This window comes from Mirounga angustirostris, unplaced genomic scaffold (genome assembly GCF_029215605.1).
Source record: "Mirounga angustirostris isolate CCGP_5_RB_7025 unplaced genomic scaffold, mMirAng1.0.hap1 SCAF_2, whole genome shotgun sequence".
Taxonomy (NCBI): domain Eukaryota; kingdom Metazoa; phylum Chordata; class Mammalia; order Carnivora; family Phocidae; genus Mirounga; species Mirounga angustirostris.
Window position 1 is genome coordinate 164,599,196 of NW_026991710.1, and position 5,564 is coordinate 164,604,759.

Sequence of the window (5,564 nt, forward strand, 5' to 3'; positions counted from 1 at the left end):
TTGGAGTTTTACATCGGAAAATCCAGCTTGACAGCTGGAAGAGAATGATGCTGGGATAATCTCAACCCTATATGGATGGAGGAAGGAGCTAAGGAATCTAGTTTTCCAGCCCGAGGTACTGAGTGTAGACATTTGCAATCTCTACATTTCTCTAAGCTTCAGGTCCTTAATTCATGAGGAAATGGGCCAGACGGCTCTAGACCCCTTCCAACTTTGAAATTTCATGTGAAAAGAACACTATGACCACACTTCCTTTACTTTATCCCATTCTATACTAGGAACTCCGAAAACACCAGAACTTGGAAAACTGAAGAGCCCCGTGCAAATGTTTGCCATAATTATGACCTTGGCAAAGATCAGTGTGAAAAATGCAATGCCAACACCAAAAATGGAGCTGTTCTGATGTGATTTTTTTTTTTTTTTTTTAGTCCTAAACAGGTTTGTCCAAGTAGGGAGACCAGAGAGCCACGCCGTTGGCATAGCTGTGACAAGCAGGCGCCAGCAATGCCCCCCGCAAAACCAACCCTGCCTTCTCCCACGGCATTCTCTTTCCTGCTGTGGACATACCTCGGATGACCGTGAGGGGAAGACCCAGGACTTGGTCATAGGCTTTCAGCACTTTTCTTTGCCTTTTTCCTCTTAGCTACTGCATTATCAGTATGGCTGATACAAGCCTAGATTTTTTTGTGCACCTGAGAAAGCCATGCCAAAGTTTGGATACAGAAAATGCGGGATCTGGGTGCCTGGGTGGCTCGGTCAGTTAAGCGGCTGCCTTCAGCTCAGGTCATGATCCCAACGTCCTGGGATCAAGTCTCACATCAGACTCCCTGCTCAGCGGGGTGTCTGCTTCTCCCTCTCCCTCTGCCTGCTGCTCCCCGTGCTGTGTTCTCTCACTCGTTCTCTCGCTCTCTGTCAAATAAATAAATTAAGTCTTTAAAAAAAAAAAGAAAGAAAAGAAAATGCGGTATCTTAGGAGAGAATATTGCCCTGCTGGTTCAGACTCAGACATCACCCATTCAGGGAGCTCTTTCCTATTTAAGTGGCACCCAGCCTCTCCCTATCCCCTTTTCCTGCTTTATTTCCCTACCTACTTCTTATGATCTTCTAACACACTACATGTTTTGCTTATTTATTTTACTGTCTGTCTCCCCACCACCACCATCAAAATGTAAGCTTCCCAAGGGCAGAGATTTGTATCAGTTTTCCCATATCATATCCCATAGAACAGTGCCCTGGTACCTGGTAAGCACTCAGTGAATAAAGACTTGCTGAATGATGAATGAATGAATGTATGGATGACTGAATGATATACAGAGAATATAGAACACAAACATATATATAGCACGATTCCGATTTTAAAGAAAGAAGAGTAGGAAAAGAAGGAGGAGGGGAGGGAAGGAAGGAAGGAAGGAAGGAAGGAAGGAAGGAAGGAAGGAAGGAAGGAAGGAAGAAGAAAGGAAGAAAGGAAGGAAGGAAGGAAGGAAAAAAGCTAAAAAGCCTGGAAATAGGTACACTGAAATGTTAACTATCTCTGTTTGTTGGACTCATAGGCAGTTTAAACTGTCTTCTTTTTGTTTTTCTTCATTTTCCAAAATTTCTACAATGACCATAATTTTTTTGAAAAAAAAAAAAGAAGGTAAAGGATAAATATTAATTTTAAAGAAGAGAAGATGGGTGAGGGACACTTGGGTGGCTCAGTTGGTTAAGTGCCTGCCTTTGGCTCAGGTCATGATCCCAGAATCCTGGGATCGAGTCCCTTATCGGGCTCCATGCTCAGCAGGAAGCCTGCTTCTCCCTCTCCCACTCCCCTTGCTTGTGTTCCCTCTCTCACGGTGTCTCTCTCTGTCAAATAAATAAATAAAATCTTAAAAAAAAAAAAAGATGGGTGAATAGCATAAATAAATGTCTTTCTCAGGCAGAAGGAACAATGTAAGTCTCTAATACTGGCTTCAATTACATAGGTTCTTAAAAATCCTGCCTCATTTGAAATGTCAGGTGATTATTACAAAAGACTAAATGTGGGAAGGGGGGTTGAACGATGGCTCACATTTCTGGATAATTGCCCCCATTGTCCAGGTCGGGATGAATTTGGAGTCATATTCTACATCTTTCTTCCAGACCACACAGAAGTCAAGTATGGAGTCAGAACTCTTGGGCCAGCAATCAATCAACAAATATTTAATGAGCTCCTACTATGTGCAAAGGTCTGTACTTGATGTGCATTCTCTCTCTCTCTTCCACAAGCCCTCCTCAACTGCTCCCTGTCACTTTGCCCCATCTGAGTCTGCTTTGCTTGGGCCTCCTGTCCTCCCAGGCACCACAGGCCCAGTCTGGGCATCTGATCATCGCATCGTGCATCCCCTTAAGAGAAGAGATTCTGAGCTTCTTCCACTTGCTCTGACTCTGAACAAAAGGTCAGAAACAGGCTCACAGAAGTTAAACAGCCTGCTTGAGGTCACAGGCTGGGTTACTGGTGAATGCCAGGCCACTTGCCTCGGACCCCTCCACCCTCCTGGCCAAAACGGGTGTGAAACCAGGGGTGATCCACCCATAAGACGGCCATGTTAAGAGAGAGACTTGGAAGGTCATATACCTGTCATACCAGGGGAGCGCTTGGCAGCCGCCCTTTCCAGACTGCTGGAATTCATCCTGTAATAACTTGCCACACAAAACACACCTTTCCCGTTTGGACTGGACCCTGTCCCGGGACTAGAGGGATGGTGAGCTTGCCTCCTTGAGTGCCGCAGAGAGCACCCGAGCGTGCAGAAGCCTGGGGGTGTTTGTTCTGAGGAAATGCTGGACAAACCATGTGTCATCCAATGAGAGAGGGGAGGCAGAGAGCCTGGCGGTTCGGACCTTGGGGAGTGTGTCTGGGCATGTGGCAGGATCCAGCAAGGTTTGCAAGGATTTCCCGCCAAACTAATGAGGCTTCCTGGCAGAGCGCCGCATTCACTGGCAGGAATCCTCCTCTAATTGGGATCCAGCCTCAGCTCCACTGGAGGGCATCAGCCTGTGAGTGGAGAGCCTTGTTCTCAGAAGCTTTCCTGCCCCGCCTTCGGGCCCCAGCGTAGGGTGCAGACCCGGGACACTCTGTATGGCACGACACTAGCTTCACCAACAGCTCCTTTGCCCTCCACTTGCCCCACATCGATATGTTGAGCTGTCCCCACATGATAACCCCCCACGAAGCCTCAACCTAAGCACAGGCAGCCACGAGAGACCAGCTTCTCTCCTGCTTTACAGCCCCAGCTGTGTGCTCTGGGGCTCCAGCCCATTTCCTGTGCCACCCACCTTTTCGGGTTCTGACCTCCGACTATGTGTGGTGCGTCCCTCCTCCCTGCACGCATCCCTTACGCAGGTGGAGAGTATCAGCCAGAAGTGGACCAGCATGGCTTGTGCTCCCAGCTGGGCCCGGCAACATGGGGACTGCTGTGTGGGGAGGGAAGGAACCCCAGGGCCGGTGGGGCTTCCACACCGGGGAACATCTCCAGAACGAAGGACAATTCCCCACCTTTCAGGGTATGACCAACACTTGACCAGCCTCTCGTCTTGATAAAGTTATGACAGTTCCTGCCTTTCAGTCATTCAGGCAGCTACTCTGTGCTGGGCCCTGGGCTACGCTGAGGAGACCAAAGTTAACAGGAGACGGACCCACCCTCAAGATGTTTCTAGCCTCCTGGAGAAGACCTCATTTGCCTGTCCACAAGCTGAAATAAGATTCAGATTCTGATCCAATTAAGATTTACTCAATACCTTCTTTGTGTCAGACATGTTGACAATCATTTGTACATATATTAGCACAATAAAATCTTCTCAGCAAAGTCCCGGAGGTAAGATCATTCCAAAGAAACTGAAAGTGAAGTGTTAAGCAATTTGCCCAAAGCCACAGAGCTGGGAAGTGGAAGACTGAGATCCAGGGCTCAGAAAATCTTTGCCGGGACACGGCCCTAGGGGATGGAGCTGAGGAGCTACTAACTGAAAAGGTGAACAAATCTTTTGGAGTTGCCATCGAATGTACCAGGTCTTGTGTCACTAGGCTAGAGATCTTCACCTTCACACCGGGCCACACTGCACCCAGGAAGCAAAGGCTCTTGCTGGAATGGGTGCCACCCCCCACCCCACCCCCGCTTGCCGGCAGGGATGTTGGCCCATCCCGCCCGGCCCCGTTTGGGCTGCTGGATGCAGCACAAGACCACCACACCCTCTGCATTTTTTCAAGTAGCTCCGGCTAAGGAGCAGGTGACACCTTCCACGAAGTGCATGGAGGTGGACGTTTGGAACTGCTTTCTGCACAGCTTTCTCCTTTCTGTCTGTCTCTCTTTCTTTCCTCTTTTTAAAAAAGAAAGCAGGGTCTCTATTGTGTCCTATTGTGTACTGGCTGCCTGGCGGCTGATTTTTTCCGCCCTGTCTCATTAAGATGGATGGGGTTGCTGTCTTATTAATAATTGGGAAGGTTGCCCTTTGTTCCCTTTTCCTCTCCTCACTAACGAGGTCTGCTCCCGTGGCTCCATAAAGAGCCTCGCAGCCCCAGGCACTCCAGAGCTCCCTTGTGTGCAGGGCGCAGGCTGCCAAGGCAGGTCTGGCGGCCAAGCCAGAGCCTTCAAACCTTCTCACCTCTGGAGCTCTGGAATCATAGGAAGAAGGGCTGGGAGTGTCATCCAGCCACCCGCCCAGAGGCACCCACAGCGTGGATTTAAGAACCCCAAACTCAAGTCCTGGATCTGTTCCTAGACACCCCCACCCCCGCTGTGCTTTGCTCTCCTTACTATGCTACCATTGGCTCTTTCCCATGAGCTATTTATCCACTCCATTAGCAAACATGCACTGCTTCCCATGTTAAAGAGAAAGAGGATTCATTCATTCATTCGTTGATCCAGTGTGTATATTTTTTTGAAGGTCTACAATGTGCCAGGCACAAGATGTCAAGAAAGTGTGGAGTGCTATGGAAAAAATCAAACAGAATGATTATATCTGGAGGACTTAAATCAGGGAAGGCCTCCCAGAGGAAGTGACATTTCCCTTGAGAACTGAATGGCGAGTATAAGGCAGTTCCAACTCCCCTACAGAAGGGTTAAGCCCTCAGAGACCAGGACTATCACATGTGAAACAATTAGGGAACAGGTAGGCATTAAGCTATGTGGGACTGACTCTTACCTGGACTTGGCTGGAGGTTTCAGGAAGGAGGCAGAACCTACGTTGCAATACATGAGGGCTGGCTGGAAAAGAGGTTGCTGAACGTTCCAGGTAGGGGAAGGCCAGAGCCAGGGCAAGGAGCAGAAAGAACATGGCCTGCTCATGAGACAGTGAGGGGTGCAGGCAGAGCACGTAATAGTCACTTGCCCCTTTGTCCTGAGTCTCTGTAACTGATGTACCTGGGCACTCGACCACCCTCACCTTTCCTCCCTCCAGACCCTGCCCTGCTCATTCCAGATGCATGGAACCTAATCTCAGAGGAACAACGTCTGTGGGCCTGTCTAGCCTCTGCATTCTTCTTGGTTAACCCCCCACTCTGCAGCCACGAAGCCCAGCTGAATGCAGAGGAATTGCCCAGGAGAAACATCCCA